At 36.1% G+C, this 20,196-nt stretch overlaps 2 long non-coding RNA genes across 2 annotated transcripts; one reads left to right on the top strand and one right to left on the bottom strand.

The window, feature by feature from the left end:
* The first annotated feature begins 880 nt into the window (after nucleotides 1-880).
* Nucleotides 881-2,114, top strand: LOC136067542 (uncharacterized). Its single transcript, XR_010629000.1, has 3 exons — nucleotides 881-1,213; nucleotides 1,641-1,829; nucleotides 1,936-2,114. It is a non-coding gene; the product is annotated as an uncharacterized LOC136067542 (long non-coding RNA).
* Nucleotides 2,115-2,755: 641 nt separating this feature from the next.
* LOC136067543 (uncharacterized) lies at nucleotides 2,756-4,511 on the bottom strand. Its single transcript, XR_010629001.1, has 2 exons — nucleotides 4,025-4,511; nucleotides 2,756-3,156 (listed from the first exon to the last, which is right to left on the bottom strand). It is a non-coding gene; the product is annotated as an uncharacterized LOC136067543 (long non-coding RNA).
* Nucleotides 4,512-20,196: the final 15,685 nt, after the last annotated feature.

The raw sequence follows: 20,196 nt of genomic DNA, 5'->3' as shown, positions 1-20,196 counted from the left end.
GACACATAATAATTTATTAATTATTTTCTAATATTATCAATCAGTATACATTTTTAATATCTTTAACTCAAAACTTAATCAATGATGTTATGTTAAACATATATTTATTTTAATCGTTATTTTGATTCTTAAACTTTGGGTTTTATCGTAAGCTTAAATGTACACTAGTAATCAATGGTTTCTTTGACTCAATACTGAGTTCCAAACTCACTTCCCAAAATAAATCCAGGTCTAATAAAATAATCCCTACGATCGATAACTCGGGGTTGTACACAAAAAATGTCCCCAACAATCCCCAACCTGAATTGCGTGGTTTTGTAATTACGCCGATTCAAAGAGAGATGGAATCGGTGTGAAATTTGGAACTGATGAAAGAGAGTGAGAGGACAGCTTTTAAAGAGCAGACTACCAAGAGGTGGCCTTATTTTTGAGGAATTCGGCGTTTAAGCGGTGACGTAGGAAATTTACAAAGAAACTTCATTCGGCAAGATTCAAAGAATGAGTTAAGTGGTCGACCCTATGTGAGAGTCATCGTATTAGTCAACTCTACTGTACACCATAGCAAACACATCCTGCGTGTTCAAAATGAGGACAAAGCGTAAATTCATGGAGGTGACTAGCAAAAGATATTGATAACTCGATTGTTACAAAAATGGTGGGGGCATTGAATACGTACGTGTCATAATGGTAAATGGTGTGGGGGAAAAGTTGTCAACTTTATTTTTGGAAAAGTTATTTATTTCTGGCATGTTTGGGCCCATCTTTTTGTCGTTAGTTACAGAGAAGGAGCGTGAACAATAGGAGAAATTATTAGCTCCTCCGGGACCTTCCCAAGTAATCACAACCAATAATAAAAGGCTATTTGTTAAAATAATGCTAACTCAGCTTCTTAACTGGCAAAGCAAAAAAAGCCAAACTATTTTTAAACCCAAATTATACTGTTTGAAGTTTGAACACCCAAATTCATTTTATTTTTACCGCTCCATCCTTCTTCCTTCTTCTAAACCCATTTTTTTCAAAGACCCCGTAAATCCTCTCTACCTTCTCACAATACAAATTCTTCTGAGCTGCATCTTATAGTTTTGATCGTTTTGAACTAAAATTTCACAAATACAAATCATTCTCATCACAAATCATCTCATTACTTGCTTTGTCGGACTGGTTGAGGTGGTTATCCAAACACTACCATTGCAACTAAGCATGACTCATCAAGGTATGCTACAAAGGCTTTAAAATCTTTTTCTTCTTGTATTTTCTCTCTATCTAGTTATTCGTGTTAAGTTTTTTTCTCCATCTAGTTTATATGTTAGTGCCCTCTAGCTATTTGATAAAAGTCCATAATGAAAAATAAGTACAAGAAACTCTTAGATATATGTGTGTGTGCGTGTGTTTTTTTTTTTCTTTCTCTCTTTATCAAGAAATCGACCATAAATAAGTGATCAATTTAAAAAAAAAAAAAAAAAAAAGAGATGATAAATTTGACTTGAAATTAACTCTTAGATATAGAAAAACACAATAAATTTAAACCGGCAAGATTCAAAACTTGAAATAAATTTGAGGCTTAAACTTTAAACAGCCAACACAAATAAATTTGAAATCCAAAAGTTCACACTCATTAGTGACCAAATTTGTCTGTACAGAAAGAGGTCCTCTCTCAAAAACTCTAGATTAGTTTTCTCAATCTCAAATGTTCTACGAGATGATGTCAAAGAAGCAACACCGTGAGTAAAAGGCTTTCCAACAAGAAACACTGCAAGTTCCGTGGCTGCATTTCAAAATTCTTTAACAAAGCGCATACAATGACGACTCTTTGAGAGCGAAATGGCTAGGTGGGGTACTCTCTTCTTCAAGATTTGATTCCTTAGGTTTTTTTTTTTTTTTTTTCAAATAATTATTTATCCGTTGACTTTCTTTTGAATTTATTTACATTAACAGTTTTGAAGGAATGACTACTAACTGATGTGCGTGTAGAATCAGCTATCATCTAATAGCAAAGATTGATGTCAAAGTTTTGAATCGAAGATTGTAATTGTTATATTCGGTTGTGGGTTTGTTGTGAACTTTGAACATCGGTTCTAATGTGATATTGTGATGTATTTCTGTGGTTTGGAACATTTGTTTTAATTTGGAATTGTAATGTTTTTGGTTTATTAGAAGGTTAGTGGTATTTGTGGAAGTTAGTACTTAGTAGGTTAGTATTTGCAAATGATTTGTGTTTCAGGGGTTGATTTTGTTTTGGTGTTTGGAATTTGGATGTCATTGTAAATTTTTTTTTTTTAATAATAAAATTTCTCTTTTATCCAAATAAATAGGAAAAAGTTTGTCAATGGTATGTGTTGCCTGTAAAATGCTTTTAACAGGGTAATTTGTTGCGCCTGGTTATATGCTTAGCCATATTCAAAATGGATTGTATTGAATAGGGGTTCTAGGGATTAAAGCTAGTTTGTGTTGTAAATGAATAAGCTCCTGCAAATTATCCTATTGTGATGGATTCAATGGAATAAGGTGCTAATTTAGCTTTAAAAAAAAAAACTATAATAAAAACATTGTTATAGCAATGAAAATACCAAAGCATTAAAGTCATACATAAAGAATAAGGCTAGTGAATTGATTTGGCATTACAAATATTACACTCACTTCACTAACCTGTTATACAATGGGCATAATCCAAATTAAAATACTCGTGAAAGAAATTAATTTACCCTACCCAATTAACCACCACAATACAAGTTCACAAAAAAATTGTTTGCAAGCATTATTTGAAGAGAAAATACTTTTCATTAGTATTGGTTTTGTACAATTGAAAGAGTAAAAATGTCAAAGAATACAATATCTTATTAGAGTATGAGAAAACATAACAAAATAAAAGGTGGAAAAATGTATGTATTCTAACTTTTCCTTTCACAAAATTCTAAGTAGACCTATTTTCATTGCCTTCAAAATACAAAAAGACTTTCACTCCTCCAATCATCAATCCAAACTTGATTAATCTTCCATTTCATTGCCTTCAAATACAATAATATTCCTTGTAACTTTCAAGGCAATCATCAATCCATGCTTGAGTAATCTTCTAACTTGAATACTTTTCAAAAAATTTTAGATATCGAATCACTTTTGTTTAGGATTTAATTGTCCAAAACCATTTGAATTAGAATCCTGCACAATTAGAAAGAAATTTTCAATTATTATTGACAAAGTAATAACCATTGATACAAATAAACAAACAAAAATAATGAAGAAAGGCATACAAAAAATAATAATTGAGAGTAAATAGCAATTTGGGATTTGAGATACACAATAAAGATAAATGACATGCTAGAACTTATGACCTACTAGATGGCCTAATAATTCAACAGTGGCAATGACAACGTAACTAGTTTACAATTTCAAACATCACCTCCCATCTCAACATTTATGGCATATTACTCTTGGAAGTTATCATGTCAAAGACCTCATACCCATGTGGCAATCGCAATGCTCTGCTGTATAGATTTTATATGGCCATCATCTCTTCTAATTTTGTTTTGGCTGGGTGCTCAGTTACATACAGGTTATGAGTAAATTTGATCGGTCAATACAACGCGGTTGTCTTTTTTTTTTTTTTTTTTTTTTTTTTTTTTAAACTGATCACTTATTTATGGTGGATTTCTTGTTGGTTCAGTCTATGCATTAGACAGAAGTCATAGAACACTAAGGGGCAAGGCAAAAACGCCGTATCTAACTATCTATGAGTTAATTTCATTTTCTACTCTTGTTTTCACATTTTGGGTTTTTATCAAATAGCTAGAGGGCACCATATATATAAATCAGATAAAGAGAGAGAAAAAAAACACACACACACACACACACACACACACACACACATATATCTAAGAGTTTCTTGTACTAATTTTTCATTATGGACTTTTATCAAATAGCTAGAGGGCACTAACATATAAACTAGATGGTAGAAAATACTTAACACGAATAACTAGATAGAGAGAAAATACAAGAAGAAAAAGATTTTAAAGCCTTTGTAGCATACCTTGATGAGTCATGCTTAGTTGCAATGGTAGTGTTTGGATAACCACCTCAACCAGTCTGACAAAGCAAGTAATGAGATGATTTGTGATGAGAATGATTTGTATTTGTGAAACTTTAGTTCAAAACGATCAAAACTATAAGATGCAGCTCAGAAGAATTTGTATTGTGAGAAGGTAGAGAGGAGTTACGGGGTCTTTGAAAAAAATGGGTTTAGAAGAGGGAAGAAGGATGGAGCGGTAAAAATAAAATGAATTTGGGTGTTCAAACTTCAAACAGTATAATTTGGGTTTAAAAATAGTTTGATTTTTTTTGCTTTGCCAGTTAGGAAGCTGAGTTAGTATTATTTTAACAGATGACCTTTTATTATTGGTTGTGATTACTTGGGAGGACCAGCTCAGCTGTCCTCCCGGAGGAGCTAATAATTTCTCGAACAGAACAATAGGGACAGATTTTCAGAAGAAGACTGCAGTGATCGGGCTTCATCAGCCTTCACGTGTAACTTGACTTTTGGCCATTAACGCCGGTTTATAATCTATTTATTTTGTTGTAATTAAAAAAAATTTATATGAAGTATAAAAGAGAAGGATATAAAAAAAAAAAATAATAAACGGTGCACAAACTGCGTTAATGATTAAGGACTAAATTGATAATTTTGTAAAATCTTTAGACGTGTTTGGTAATACCCCAAACCTCATGATTGGTTATTGTAATTCACCCTTTTTCTTTCAAAGTATGTAGCCTTGGTGGTGCATCATGGTCCTAAAAAAATTCCAGAGTTAATTGCATCCATGAGGTTAGATAAGGCAAATGGGTTTTGGAATCATGCTCTTATTAAATAGTATGTAGCCCGTTTTGTCAGGTGTAGCGGTTGAATCCATTAGGTTAACAATGTTTCTTTGATGGGAAATTGGTTAATGAGAATTCGTATATAATGATTTATTAAGTATTCTAAACAAATTCTTCCAAATGTATGTATATATATATATATATAAACAAATTTGGTGAATTTTTAAAATGTATTGTTTGGGATATTTATTTTGATTTAACAATGTGTATATAGACTTTAGATTGAGAGAAATAAGGTGGTAAAAAATCCTAATCAACTTTAGTATTATTAACAAAAATGTCTAGGATATAAATACCTTTATCCTCAATGTAATTACTAATTATTGAATTATCAAAAGAAAATTATTTATAAATTTATTAAATTTATTAACAACCAAACGTTACAACAAGAAAAATCGTACAATTGACTTTTTTTTTTTTTTTTTTTAGTCTTTTGGCTAAATATTGCCAAAATTAAAACATTTTTGCATTATAGGTACTGTTTGAAGTTTTTTTGGCAAAATGAGGAGAGATGTTGAATTTCGGCAACAGCGTTGCCGAAATTCAAGAAAAATGAGGAGAGAGAATGAGAAAAGTGGAGGAGAGAGAAAAACTTGAATTACGGCAATGGTATTGCCGTAATTCCTCTGCCCGATTTGTGCGTGTGAGGAGTGCAATGTGTGAGTGCCCCCCAAAAAAAAAAATCCCACAATTTCGGCAATACCATTGCCGAAATTGTGGGGAAATTTTTTTTTTTTTTTTAATTTGTGCCACAATTGTGGGGAATTTTTTTTTTTTTTTAAATTGTGGGGTTTTTTTTTTTTTCAATTGTGGCAATTGCATTGCCGAAATTGTTTCAATTACCACAATTGAAAAAAAAATAAAAATAAAATTTTTTTTTTTTCCAAACGGTATTAGGAATTTTTTTTTTTTTTTTCAAATGGAACAATGACATTGCCAAAAGAAAAATTGCTTTTTTTTAAACATTTCCCAAAAAACAAAATCCCACAATTTCGGCAATACCATTGTCACAATTGTCGGGAATTTTTTTTTTTTTTTTTATTTGTGGCAATGGTATTTCGGCAATACCATTGCCACAATTGTAGGGAAAATTTTTTTTTTTTTTTTATTTGTGGCAATGGTATTTCGGCAATACCATTGCCACAATTGTGGGGAAATTTTTTTTTTTTTTTTAAAATTTGTGGCAATGGTATTTCGGCAATACCATTGCCACAATTGTGGGGAAATTTTTTTTTTTTTTTTTTCAATTGTGGGTTTTTTTTTTTCAATTGTGGCAATCGCATTGCCGAAATTGTTTCAATTGCCACAATTAAAAAAAATAAAAATAAATTTTTTTTCCAAACAGTATTAGGGAAAATTTTTTTTTTTCAATGGGACAATGACATTGCCAAAAGAAAAACTTATTTTTTCCTATTGCCGAAATTCGGCAACGCCATTGCCACAATTGTGGGGAATTTTTTTTTTTTTTAATTTGTGGCAATGGTATTTCGGCAATACCATTGCCACAATTGTGGGGAAATTTTTTTTTTTTTTTAATTTGTGGCAATGGTATTTCGGCAATACCATTGCCACAATTGTGGGGAATTTTTTTTTTTTTTAATTTGGCAATGGTATTTCGGCAATACCATTGCCACAATTGTGGGTTTTTTTTTTCAATTGTGGCAATCGCATTGCCGAAATTGTTTCAATTGCCACAATTAAAAAAATAAAAATAAATTTTTTTTTCCAAACAGTATTAGGGAGATTTTTTTTTTTCAAATGGGACAATGACATTGCCAAAAGAAAAACTTATTTTTTCCTATTGCCGAAATTCGGCAACGCCATTGCCACAATTGTGGGGAAATATATATATATTTTTTTAATTTGTGGCAATGGTATTTCGGCAATACCATTGCCACAATTGTGGGGAAATATTTTTTTTTTTTTTAATTTGTGGCAATGGTATTTCGGCAATACCATTGCCACAATTGTGGGAAATTTTTTTTTTTTTTTTATAATTTGTGGCAATGGTATTTCGGCAATACCATTGCCACAATTGTGGGGAAAATTTTTTTTTTTTTTTTTTTCAATTGTGGCAATGGTATTTCGGCAATACCATTGCCACAATTGTGGGGAAATTTTTTTTTTTTTTTTTAATTTGTGGCAATGGTATTTCGGCAATACCATTGCCACAATTGTTGGAAATTTTTTTTTTTTTTTTTTTTAATTTGTGGCAATGGTATTTCGGCAATACCATTGCCACAATTGTTGGAAATTTTTTTTTTTTTTTTTTAATTTGTGGCAATGGTATTTCGGCAATACCATTGCCACAATTGTGGGGAAATTTTTTTTTTTTTTTTTTCAATTGTGGGTATTTTTTTCAATTGTGGCAGTCGCATTGCGGAAATTGTTTCAATTGCCACAATTAAAATAAGAATATATTTATATGCACGCTGCATCGATTTTTATATGCACGCTGTAAACAAAAAAACAAAGCTTCAATCAACCAATCACCTCAACTTCTCATCTCATCTGATTCTTATTCTCTGCATTGAATATATTTTACCTATTCATTTTTGTCATCTCATCTGATTCTTATTCTCTGCATCGAATATATTTTACCTATTCATAACTCTAAGAGACATTCTTTTTTATCTTCTTCACTGATGTAATCTCTCTTAAAGATTTTTGTTTGAGATTCTTTGTTTTCTTCACTTTTGTCTTCTTCTTGTGTACTAAAAGCTTCAGTGAAGATAAAAGGAGATAGTTTTTTGTCTTCTTCTTGTGTACTAAAAGCTTCAGTGAAGATAAAAGGCAAGTGAAGTGCAAGTCCAAGCGTCTTTTATTTAAGTCATGGTTTCATCCCTTCTGGCCTTTAGTCAATTGAATTTTTGAAGAGAGAGATACGCCTAAAATACTGAGTAGTGCTCAAATTTGATTTTTTCTGTTTAGATTATGGCCTTTTGATTCCTTTCCTTATTTGAAACTTTCAAACATGGTAAATAACCCAAGCACTCCATAAAACGTATACATTTGAAGGTGTCATCGAAACCCTAAACTATAATACACAATATATATATATATATATAGACACACACGCAGACACAAAATAAATAAACATACACCCCAATCCAACTTGAAGTGATAGAAAACATTATAGCATATGGAATTAGTACCATGTTCTTTCAAATAATACAAACTAATAATATGGTCCAACTCCTAAAAAGAAAAAATGGTCCAACCAATCCACTGAAGTAGATTGAATACTTATGGTAGGTCATTCAGTTTAGCCACTAGTGGAGCCAGCCACAGTTCGAGTGGGGCATGTTCTTCTATTATGGCCTTCTTGCCTACAGAGACTGCACAATGGCCTTGGTTGATGCTCTGCCCCTTCGTCCATTTCATTTCGAAGCCGAGTTGTTCTTGGTCGACCTTTTTCACGGCGCAGCTTGACATTAGGATACAAGACCGGAGAATCAGGCTCATTCCAATGTACACTGTCAAGAACCATGCGAAATCTAGGTGCATAACAAGCAACTTGTTCTTCCAAAAGGTAGCAACGGTCGATATATCGCATTGCAGAGATGCCTTGATATTTACACACGGCAATGACATGTGAGCACGGCATCTTATAAACCTGCCATTTTTGACAACTGCAAGTGTTCTGCCTCAAATTTACCTCATGACGATGATTACCCTTATATACAGAGTTAGGATTTATTGGTGTTCTGACTTCAAATAGACCATCTTCATGACTGAACACAGTAACTGAATGCTTTGGTGCCTTTTTTCCCATTTATTGAATTTTTTCTTTGCATAGGCCGTAATGAGTTCCCCGGCAGTAACCTCTGCGCATGCCTTAGTATATCGATCAGCAAAGTAGGCTACACAACGGTAGTATGTAAGTTCAACTAACGCAGTTATGGGCAGATTTCTAGCACTCTTTAGAATTCCGTTGAAACTTTCAGACAAATTTGTCGTCATTGCCCCATAACAATGTCCACCATCGTGTGCTAACGTCCACTTGTCCACCGGTATTTTCGATAAATACGTCTCACCATCTGCACTTAATTGAGTAATTCTATCCCTAGTTATTTGATACTTTCGTAACTGATTCTCCATGCCTGCCCACATTACCATAGCCTTCAAGTTTTTATTCCGGATTTCTTGATTGAAATTGCTAGCCAAATGGCGAAGGCAAAAACGATGATACCAACGTGTCGATTGACATATAGTCCGTATCGCTGCCATTATACCAGGGTGACGATCAGATATGACACATAACCCTTCCGATTAGTGACATTAATCTGAATACAACGCAAAAACCAATACCAGCTATCATCAGTTTCCTTCTCCACAATGGCAAAGGCAAGTGGAAAAAGTCTGTTCTCACCATCCCATGCTGATGCAATCAGTAACGTACCTTTGTACTTACCATATAGGAAAGTTCCATCTATACTAATCACTGGCCTACAATGTTGAAAACCTTCAATTGATGGACCAAAAGCCCAGAACACTTTCTCGAATATTGCACAGCCTGGCATAGTAGCAGGTACTGTTCTCCAAATAACCCTGCTGCCCGGGTTTGAATCAGTCAAAGCTTTCAACCATTTTGGCAATAATTGGTAAGATTTGTCCCAATCGCCAAACGCTCTACCAATTGCTTTTTCTTTCGCCTCCCACACCTTAAAATAAGAAGGCCGGTATTGGTACTTATTGTAAAGAGTCTGTTGAAGGGAAGAAATCTTGATGGTTGGATCATTTTTGACAACATCCCTCNATTTTGGCAATATTTAGCCAAAAGACTCCAACATATTCTTTATTTATTTTTTCTATTATATTTAAGTCTTTATTATTCAGTCTTTATTGATTTTTTTCCCTTTCCAATGGTCATATTTTTTAAACATCCATATTTTTTTTCTTTTTGAGAAGAAGAAGAAAAACAGCTATAGATTTCTAACAATCGTATTTTCCAACGATCATATTCTTTCAATATAAATAGCATAATTTCCTCTCTAACTTCATTTAAGTCAAACCCAATGATAGTCTCCCTCAATAAAAGGTTAAAAAAAAAAAAAAAGCTTATTGTGTCATTTGGAGGTAGCCCAAATCCAATTTGAAGTGGGTAACTTTTTATCGTTGGGTGGAAGTAGATGCTGGTAGAAGAGTTAAAGTAGTTCAACATTTAGACTCGTGAGAAATTGAGATTATATTTTCTATGAAATTTCAAGTCAACCAATTTCAATAATAAAAATGAAACAATAGTATGAACACAAAAAACAAAGAAGTATGCAAAAATTAGCAAACCATTGCGGGTTGTGGCTTGATAGTAAAAGTTCTTGTATCGTTTCGCATGATACTTGGTAGGAGTTGAGTAATTTGAGTAGTGACGTTTCAACAAATGTGTTATGCCCATGATGATAGCCTCATTTAAGGTCCTGATAGTATACATGGTATTATCCATTATTGTCACGTAACGTGGGGTCGATGAGTCTACATCGGAAACCCCTTTTTTATTTAGCAATACACACACGCACTTTAGCAAAACCATACCACCCAATAATTAGTGTTTTTTGATTAAAAAAAGCATAAATTTTGCGGAAGAAAATAAAGGTTAAATTAAATTAAATTATTTTATTATATTTTAGAGATTTTTTATAAAAATAAATTTTAAACTTTTTTTTTTCCATTTAATTCATATCATATGTCATGATTTAATTGGATGAACTATCCCATGTGACAAGTTGAGGTATACTTAATGGCTAACTAAGATTTTGTTTTATATTTTTAATGGAGGGGTTGCCAATCAAAAGTCAAAATGATCCCCTAATGTCAGGGGAGAGGATCAAAAGGTTGAAGTTTTAGAAAACAAAATAAATATAACCTTAAACATTAGGGGTGTGTTTTTATAATTTAGCCTCTACAATATTATCATATTAGATTGTTTCAATTTCAATTTCAATTTGGGTATGATATCGATCTTGAATATGTTAGACAACAAAATGCAATAATGAGGGCAATTTTGGTGTTGTGGGTCCACGAATCGCATGTTTTGCATGTGATTGTAACTATGCTTTTTTGTCCAAGATAATCTCAATTCGGACGGAAGGGTAAATATTGTGGTAATTCTCTCAAATTTGGGGGTTAATTGAACAAATCAAAAGTTTAGAAAAAGATAGTAAAAGTAGAGAAAGATTCTAAAAAATAAATTGTCAACTTTAAAAGTGTCATTGATTTTCTTACAACCTGCTTTGTGTTTTTATCTTGTGGCGGTTCAATTGAGCAACATCAGTCCATCTCAAATGTGAAATATTTGGTAAATATTTCAGTATCGGCGGGAGGATTGTAATTTAAAACCAATATAAATTATGGGTATAAAAACGTTATTTATCAAAAAAAAAAGAGAAAAAGAAAAAAGAAAAAGAAAAAAAGCTATTTGCAAAGACCTGGCCAACTTGTCAGGTACAATCATAAAAGTGGAGGTTCCAAAATGTCAAACGCCGTCGTTTTCAGGGCAAAAGATATTAAAAAAAAAAAAAGGAATTTTGAAATTGCCAGAGATAAAAGAGAAAAGAGACCCTTGAGATGAGGAGCAGTGATGGTTCCGGTTTTCTTCGAGTCAGATTCACTCGAACCCAGTCCTTCAGAATTTCCACGTTATTTTTACTTCAACAAGCTCTGCTTTGACTCGGTGAAGTGAAAAACGGTGGCAATTGCCAATTATAGATGGTGTCGTTTTTTATTGTTAATATTTCTTTAGAAGTTTTATCATTTATGGAGCTTACAAGCACCAGCTTGGTAGACAGTTGGTTTTCTTGGTTTAAAGTAAGCAAGGATATTTCAGGTGGAAAGGTGTTTGATCATTTTGTGACGAAGCAAGCTAAACTTTGTTAGAATGACCATAAACAGGCTGAAGAAGATTCTATTACTAATGTGGTGTAATGTTGTGTGGGATTTAGCGGTTCAAGTTTTTGGTGAGCATGAAAGAATGGCATTGTTCCATTGCATGGCTGTTGTAATCTCGAGTTTATTGGCCGTGTGGATTATGGAAAAATTGGGCATGTCAATAATAGATGTTTTGGAGAAATGTGGTGTCTCGTGTCTGAAGAAGGAATGTGATTTCAGAGAAGATATAGAAGAGACACTGTACTGCGTGCAAAAAATGGTTCTGATAAATGAGATGGATTTGAGGATGATTAAATGAGCTGATTAAAATTAAATTTACATTTTGTATTTTACTGGTCTTACTCTAAGATTCCTAATCTTGATAAAGCATTATGGGATGATTTAATGAGCTAATTAAGATTAGATTTTTCATTTGAGATTTTGCTGGTTATACTCTTGAGATGTTTGATCTTGATAAAGCATTATGGTTAACCTGGTTCAGCAAGTTCAAACCAGTATCAAGGTGCGTACCTAATCTAAACAGAAAAGAATGAATCTCTTGATGATGTGAATCAGATTATCAAGTAATCAAACAGTCGAGATTAAATTATTTGGCACTTCAGAATCAGAAGGATATTCTCAGTTTGCTTTAGATATGAGGCCTTCTGCTTCATTTAGGCTAGCTGAATCTAATAAAGGAGAAGCAAATAATTTGGATCCGAAAGAGCCCAGGTACTTGAAATTCTTTTAGAAGTTGTCAACACTGGGTAACATAGGGCATTTTACTGCAGGGGTAGTTCATAGGGATTATATTGCAGGGGTACTTCAGGTTCTGGATGTTAGTTGTGGGATTGCCACCTTCTCTACTTACCTCCTCCCCTTGGAGTTACAAACATTTTCCTTTGCTCCCTAAAGATGGGCTTGAGAAACAGATTCAATTTACATTAGAGAGAGGAATTGGTGGAGTGATCTCTGCTTTAGCTATAAACAGCTAGTCAGCTACCATACCCCAGCAGAGCTTGAGATGGTTCACTTTTCAATTTATATGTCGATTGGCATGAGAACGCTACCTGGCCTCCTAAATATATTTATTTGTATTGCATTTCTTGAATGGGAAATGGCAATCTAGAAGCAACTATAAGCATTATCATTTATCAACTAGTTTGCAGTGAGCTTTTTCATAATATCTGGAGAAATTGAAAATCTGTCTAGTTTTGGAAATAATTAATGAAGTGCTGCTTAATTGATTCCCAAGAATTTGTGTGGGGAGAAAATCAGTGGAAGGGAAAATCTGGGCTGTAGTATGTAAGTTGGCCTCAGGTGCTGCATTGTACCATATATGGCACCATAGGAACGCTATATTCTCCATTGCCAAGGGATAAGAACTGAGGGTATTATGCATTCCATAGAGAGATAGAGCTTAAATTAAGGGCGGAGACTAGACATAAGCCATTTGTTGTTGTGTGTGTTTTCTGGAGCTGTACTATTTTGATTTCTGCTTGCTCCTGTGATTGTTTCTGCTTGTGTTTCTACAAACTCTATAATGACTAATTGTTATGGAATATTGAAAAATTATCCTTTTTTTTTTTTTTTCTATACTTATTCACTTTTCTTTTTATTTTTACCAAGCAGAATAAAGTTTTGCAAACTTCAATTCACTTTTCCATTACTTTTCTTTATCCGACTTCAATAGCATGTAGGTGTGCAAATCATGGTCCAAAATCAACATCTGAGCATAGCAAGGTTTCTGTTTGAAATTTCTCAATATGAATCATATAGCCAAATGCCAGGAAGGAAAAAAAAAAAAAAAGAAAAAAAAAAGAAAAAGGACAACACTATATATGTTGGGACTGTTGGAGAAAAAGAAAAACAATAATTATATTACCATAACAAATCTTAACATAGGAAAGATGAATATCAATATGTATATATGTATTTTTTTTTTTCTTATTAAAAGCGGCAGGACATATATTGCATTTTGCAAAATAATCAAATCTCTATACAATGGTTGAGAAGTAGTTGGGGCATACTATCAAAGTAAGAATCGTATTGAAGAACAAGAAGCACAAACAGAAGTAGCAGTAAAGAAGAACACAAGATTGCAGCTGACAAACAAAGAAGAAGAAGAATAGATAAACGACAAGTAGCAGCAGATTGGTTAGTGATAAACGACTTGTAGCTTAGATAACTGTATATATGCCTTTAGTGATTACACGTGCCTCACTTGTCTGTGATTAGTTTTAGATTTCTGTTAATTCTGTTTTGCTGATTGTTAGGCGGGTAAGTTAGCTGGTTAGTGTTTTCCCTGTATATAAAGGGAATAGCTTTGTAATCATAATTATTCAATGAAGTCATTTTCTCCCAAATCTAGTTTTTGACAGATAGATACCCAGCCAATTCTCAGTGACAAAATTTACACACAAGTACAGCAAAAACAAGAGCAGCATTATTAGCTTTCAAGTTGAACCTCCTGATGTCCCTGCTGGTTGCACAATTATAGGGCATGCCAGAATCCTGTAAAATGAGCATCCAGACAGCATTGGCTCACAATCACCTCAACCTTAGCTGCAACAAAATTCGCATTAAAATCTCTAATCACTGCGTCTATTCCATAACAAAAGCCATCCTTGCATTTTTTACAGCAACATTTACCTTGGAGTAAGGTAATTGAGGGGGCTTCCATGTTGGGATATGCAGTAACTCGGACTAAATATTTTCTGCATTCCTGGTTCCTCAAATCTTTTTCCATTTATTTGCAGCCACAATTGCCATGACAGAATGAGAAATAGTTTCAGTGAGATAGTATTCTTGTGGTGCAGCATCCAGGAGAATAGATCAGTCTCGTTTTGGTAAGGCTGGTGTGGGATAATGTTTGTGCCTTCAACTAATTGACACACCTTCTTGGCGTGCGGGCAAGATCATTAAGCATGTAAACTGGTTTCAGGAACTTCATTCCACTGCTCACAAGTTACTGAAGAGATGGTGCGCTTGGAAAATAGACCTGAGTCTTTGTTGGTGGGATATCCGGTAGTGCATTCCTAACCTGAGCCTGTTAGCAATTTAAGTATTTAACCTAATTCCTAGGACCTGTGAGAAATGAAAATAGAGAAAATATTGCACAAAGGGAAATAATGACTCGACACAACATTTATGTGATTCAGCAATTTACTTACATCCACTTAGCTTTCCACAGTGCCTGCCACATAATTGTTGAGCTGTGATTGTTTAAAGCCTCCCCTAAACCTGACATTGCCCCGTGGTCCAACAAATCAAATGCACTCCAAACTGAAAAATATCCAGTATTTGCACCACCCAAAAGATACTGTCGTCAGAATGTTGAGAATTTCATGGAATGCTTTAAATGACAGCAGCTTCTTTTGGCATAAACAACCTGTCCAGAACATCCTTTCAACAAGTCTTTGTATTATCATCCAGCAAGTCCCACACATAGTTGGCTGCAGATTGAGGATGTCTAGGTGAAACCACCCTGAATGTGCTTAGTGTTGGCAGCCACCTATCTCTCCAGATGTTAACCTGTCTTCCATCCCTATCTTCCAATTGTAGCTCAATCGAGCAACCTTTCTAGCTTCCAAATTATACTTCTCCAAGCATAGAGGCATTGGATGGTAACTTTGCAATAAGGAAAGAGATTGATAGGAAGTATTTATATCTGTATATCATTAAAGAATAACAGAACATTAAATTTGCAGGGCACCAAAAACAAAAAAGATTTAATCAATAAAAAGAGCCAATTGACAGTCAATTTAAATGCTTGACCATTCTGGGTCCTTGACCACTTTCGCAGGAGCCTAAGGTGGGTGTGAGAGGACCATAGCTACTTGGCTGATACTTCAATATCACTCTTGTAACTATCCCTCTAACTGCAGCTTCAAGCTTCTTGGACATTTGATCCTGTCCTTCCATTAATTAAATAAATAAAAGTGCACCAACAAGACAACAAGAAAAATCTATATTATGCCCACCTGATAATATTAAAAAAAAAAAAAAAAAGGTGATACGGAATGATATTAAGGGGAAAAAGAAAAGAAAAAACAAGCTAGTATGCTAGAGGAGAAAACAAGAAAAGAACTGGACTAGTAATAGTAGGAAGAAAAATGGTGACTTACAGTTACAGATAATGAACAGAAAACATTTAGCCTTCCACGTCATTTTCACTAGATGCTGCAAAATCAGCCATTAATCCCTCGAGTCTTTGATCCTCTTTGTCTGTGGTTCCTCAATATTGTAGCATTCTCTACTAAGGAAAGTCCAGGCCCGCCATCTTTATTGTTAGTGTATAGATTAGCCCATTGGGCTTAGCCTAGTATATTACTTGTACTATACTTCTATTACTTGTACTGCACACATACCTAGCCTATATAAAGGCTCTCTTTTGTACATTGTTTCACACATAATATTATACTGACTATTCAGTCATTCTCTCTCACCTTCTATTGTTAACATGGTATCAGAGCCATTGCTCTGACCTAGTGGTATTTTCCGGTGTTCTTTCGCTGCCCTCGCCTTCACCGGTAGCCACCGTCAGAAGCGAGTTACCGCTGTTATATCCAACCACTACCTCTCGGATCTAGTCTATTTATCAATCAAATCGTCAAATCACAGATACGACGTGATAGATCAGACTTCCCCGAGCAAAACCCAGCCAGAAACTCTCCCAAAGGAGCCTCCACGCGCTCTCACGCGCCACCAAAAGTTTCTGGCAGACGAAGACGCGCTACACGCGCCTCCACGCGCCGCCGCGAAGCCTCACGCGCTCCCACGCACTACCACGCGCCTTCACGCTCTCCCACGCGCCGGTCACGGCCTGCTCCGTTCCAGCCCCTGCCACGTCAGCCCTAGTGACGTCATCTTGCCACGTCAGCCCTAGGTGACGTCATCCTGCCACGTCAGCATCCTGAGCCGTTGACTTTGACCGTTGACTTTGACCAAGTCAATTTTTTTTTTTTTTTTTTCAACAGGACCTATCTTACTCAGTTTTTCACGTAGATTCCGATTTTGGGCTCCGTTTCTGCATTTGAGGTCTCTAAATCTCATTTTTTGGTCATTTTCTTCATTATGGCTCAACAAAATGAACGAGACATCATACGTCCTATCACCATTATGTTGGATGGTCCTACTAGCTATCATGCATGGTCTCAGAATATGACTGTTTTTCTCAAGGGTCGTAAACTGTGGAGATATGTGACTGGTTCAATTCCTAAGCCAGTACCAAACCCTAAGTCCAAAGTCATAGCTGCTGAAGAGTCTTCCACGACTACTGTTACAACAGATGATTATGAAGATCGCCTAGAGGAATGGGAGAGTATTCAGAGTAAGATCTTGTCTTGGTTTATTAATACCTCTATTCCCTCCATTCATAATCTTCTTCCTCGTCTTGAGACTGCTGAGGCTGCTTGGAAGTTTTTAGCCGATCGCTATAATTGTACTAATGATTCAAGCTTAGAGTTCCATATTGAATCAAAACTTTATCAAATGCGACAAGAGACAGGTCAGTCCATTTCTGATTTTTATTCTCAGACTTCTACTATGTGGGAACAACTCTCTGCTGCAGATCCTCCACTAGTGTGTTCTAAGGACATTGAGCTCTTTGCCAAATATCGGGATCGCCGTAAATTTATGCACTTCATGATGGGTTTGCGTGAGGATTTTGAGCCTACTAGGGCTTCTCTGCTTAGCCGGTTTCCTACTCCTTCTCTTGATGCTGCAGTGAAGGAGCTCATCTCTGAGGAAAACCGTCGGCCTGCTTATCACATGATATCATCTGATCATGTCTTGGCTACACCATCTCCACAGCCTCCCATTGCTGCATTCACTGCTCCTCCACGGATAAACTCTGGGCGTCCCACCTCTCAGTCTTCCAAAGGTACTCGCTGTGAGTTTTGCCGTGCTAAAGGCCATGACATCTCAGTTTGTCGCAAACTGCAGAAATTTGTGCAAGAGCAGAATAAAGCTTCTCTTCCTCGGGCAGCTGCTGTATGTCCTTCAGATCCATCGGTTCCTACAGGTCCATCTTTGACTTCCTCACTTACTACGGCTGATATTGAGGCAGTTGTTCAACAGGTTTTATCCCGCACTTCCACTGCCCTTTCTGTCACCTCAGGTAAACAACCTTGGTTTTTTGATACTGCATGTTGTAACCATATGACTCCTGATGAATCCCAATTTTCTGATAAGGCACCCTTAGAACATCCAATCACCATTTACACTGCTGATGGAACTCCTATGCCTGTTAGTCATAAAGGAACAATCTCTTCTCCTTGTTTATCCCTTAGTGACACTTTTCATATCCCAAAGTTATCCCTCAATTTGCTTTCTGTTGGTCAACTTTGTGAATTAGGCGTAGATCTTCTCTTTACTAATCATGGTGTGGATGTGCAGGATCCCCGGACAGGTCAAGTGCTTGGGACAGGCCGTAAGGTTGGTCGCATGTTTGAGGTTCATGACTTGAAGATTCCTTCACAAGTTGTTTCTGCAGCTGCTACCACTACCACCTCCTCACCTGATCTATGGCATGCTCGTCTTGGTCATCCATCCTTATCTCGTCTTCAGTTGTTAGCTTCTCAAGGTCATTTAGGTTCAGTTCAGTTTCAAAAATTTGATTGTACTTCCTGTCATTTTGGCAAACAAACAAAATTGCCCTTTAATAATAGTGACTCATTTTCTTCTGCACCCTTTGATCTTATACATTCTGATATTTGGGGTCCTGCACCTGTTCCTACTGAGGGGGGATCTAGATATTTTGTCATATTTGTGGATGATTTTTCTCGATATACTTGGATTTATCTGCTTCATCATAGGTCTGAACTTGTGTCTATTTACCAAACATTTCATAAAATGATTCAAACACAGTTCAATCGCACCGTCAAAGTTTTTCGATCAGATAATGCTCAAGAATATAATGATAAATCTTTCCTATCCTTTTTAGACAATCATGGTACACTTACTCAGCGGTCTTGTCCTTACACCTCTCAACAAAATGGTCGTGCAGAACGAAAACATCGTCACATTCTTGATGTTGTCCGCACCCTTCTCATTTCTGCCTCTCTTCCTGAGCGCTTTTGGGGTGAGGCTGCACTCACTGCTGTATACACCATTAATCGTATCCCTTCACCAACTACACACAACAAATCACCATTTGAGCTTCTCTATGGTCAAACCCCTGACTACTCCTCTCTTCGGGTTTTTGGTTGTGCTTGCTTTGTCTCTCTTCCTCCTCATGAACGAACAAAGCTCCAACCTCGTGCTCGTCTCTGTTGTTTCCTTGGTTATGGTGTATCTCAAAAGGGGTTTCGCTGCTATGATCCCATTTCTCATCGTCTTCGTGTCTCCCGTCATGTTGAGTTTTGGGAACATCGTCCTTTTACGAGTCTTCAGCAGTTTTCTACATCCTCTTCCTCTGAGTCTCCCATTTTTACTGATCTTTTCCTCCCTCTCTATCCTGAACTTGTGGAGGATTCTTCAACATCGGCTGCCTCTCCAGACGACTCATCTCCGGTTCTGTCCCCGGCATATGACCTGCCTGTCTTGGATCCTGTGGCACCACCCTCTCCTGAGTCTCCTGATGGTCCTGAACTTCGTCGTTCCACTCGGGTAAGCATTCCTCCCCCTTATCTCTCTGATTATCATTGCTCTTTTGCCCTTGCCACCCTCTATGAACCTCACACCTATCGTGAGGCCCATACTGACCCTCTTTGGCAGCAAGCTATGAATGATGAACTAGATGCCCTTCATAAAAATCACACTTGGGATATGGTTGATTTGCCTCCTGGTCAGTCTGTAGTAGGTTGTAGGTGGGTTTACAAGATCAAGACCAAGGCTGATGGATCTGTTGAACGATACAAGGCTCGCCTAGTTGCCAAGGGCTTTACCCAAGAGTATGGCATTGACTATGAGGAAACATTTGCTCCTGTTGCTCGCCTTACATCTGTCAGATGTCTCATTGCTGTGGCTGCTGTTCGCCGTTGGCCTCTTTATCAAATGGATGTGAAGAATGCTTTCCTCAATGGAGACCTTCAAGAAGAAGTGTACATGCAACCACCCCCTGGCTATCCACATTCAGGCAGTCAAGTTTGTCGCCTTCGCCGTGCTCTTTATGGCCTCAAGCAGGCTCCTCGAGCTTGGTTTGAAAAGTTCAGCTCAGTTGTTGCTCAGCAGGGTTTCACTTCGAGTCCTCATGACACTGCTCTCTTCGTCCGAAGATCCTCTGCTGGTATCACTCTTATTCTTCTCTATGTTGATGATATGATTATTACTGGAGATGATTCTGCAGGTATCCGCTCTCTCCAGCACTTCCTTAGTCAGCATTTTGAGATGAAAGATTTGGGCACTCTCAGCTATTTTCTTGGGCTTGAGGTTACCTCATCCTCTGATGGATACTATCTTTCCCAAGCTAAATATGCTTCTGATCTTCTCTCCAAAGCCGGTATCACTGACAACAAGACT

The sequence above is a fragment of the Quercus suber genome, unplaced genomic scaffold (assembly GCF_002906115.3).
Source record: "Quercus suber isolate HL8 unplaced genomic scaffold, Cork oak 2.0 scaffold_6, whole genome shotgun sequence".
NCBI classification, from domain to species: Eukaryota; Viridiplantae; Streptophyta; class Magnoliopsida; order Fagales; family Fagaceae; genus Quercus; species Quercus suber.
This window is presented reverse-complemented; position numbering and strand designations above follow the sequence as displayed.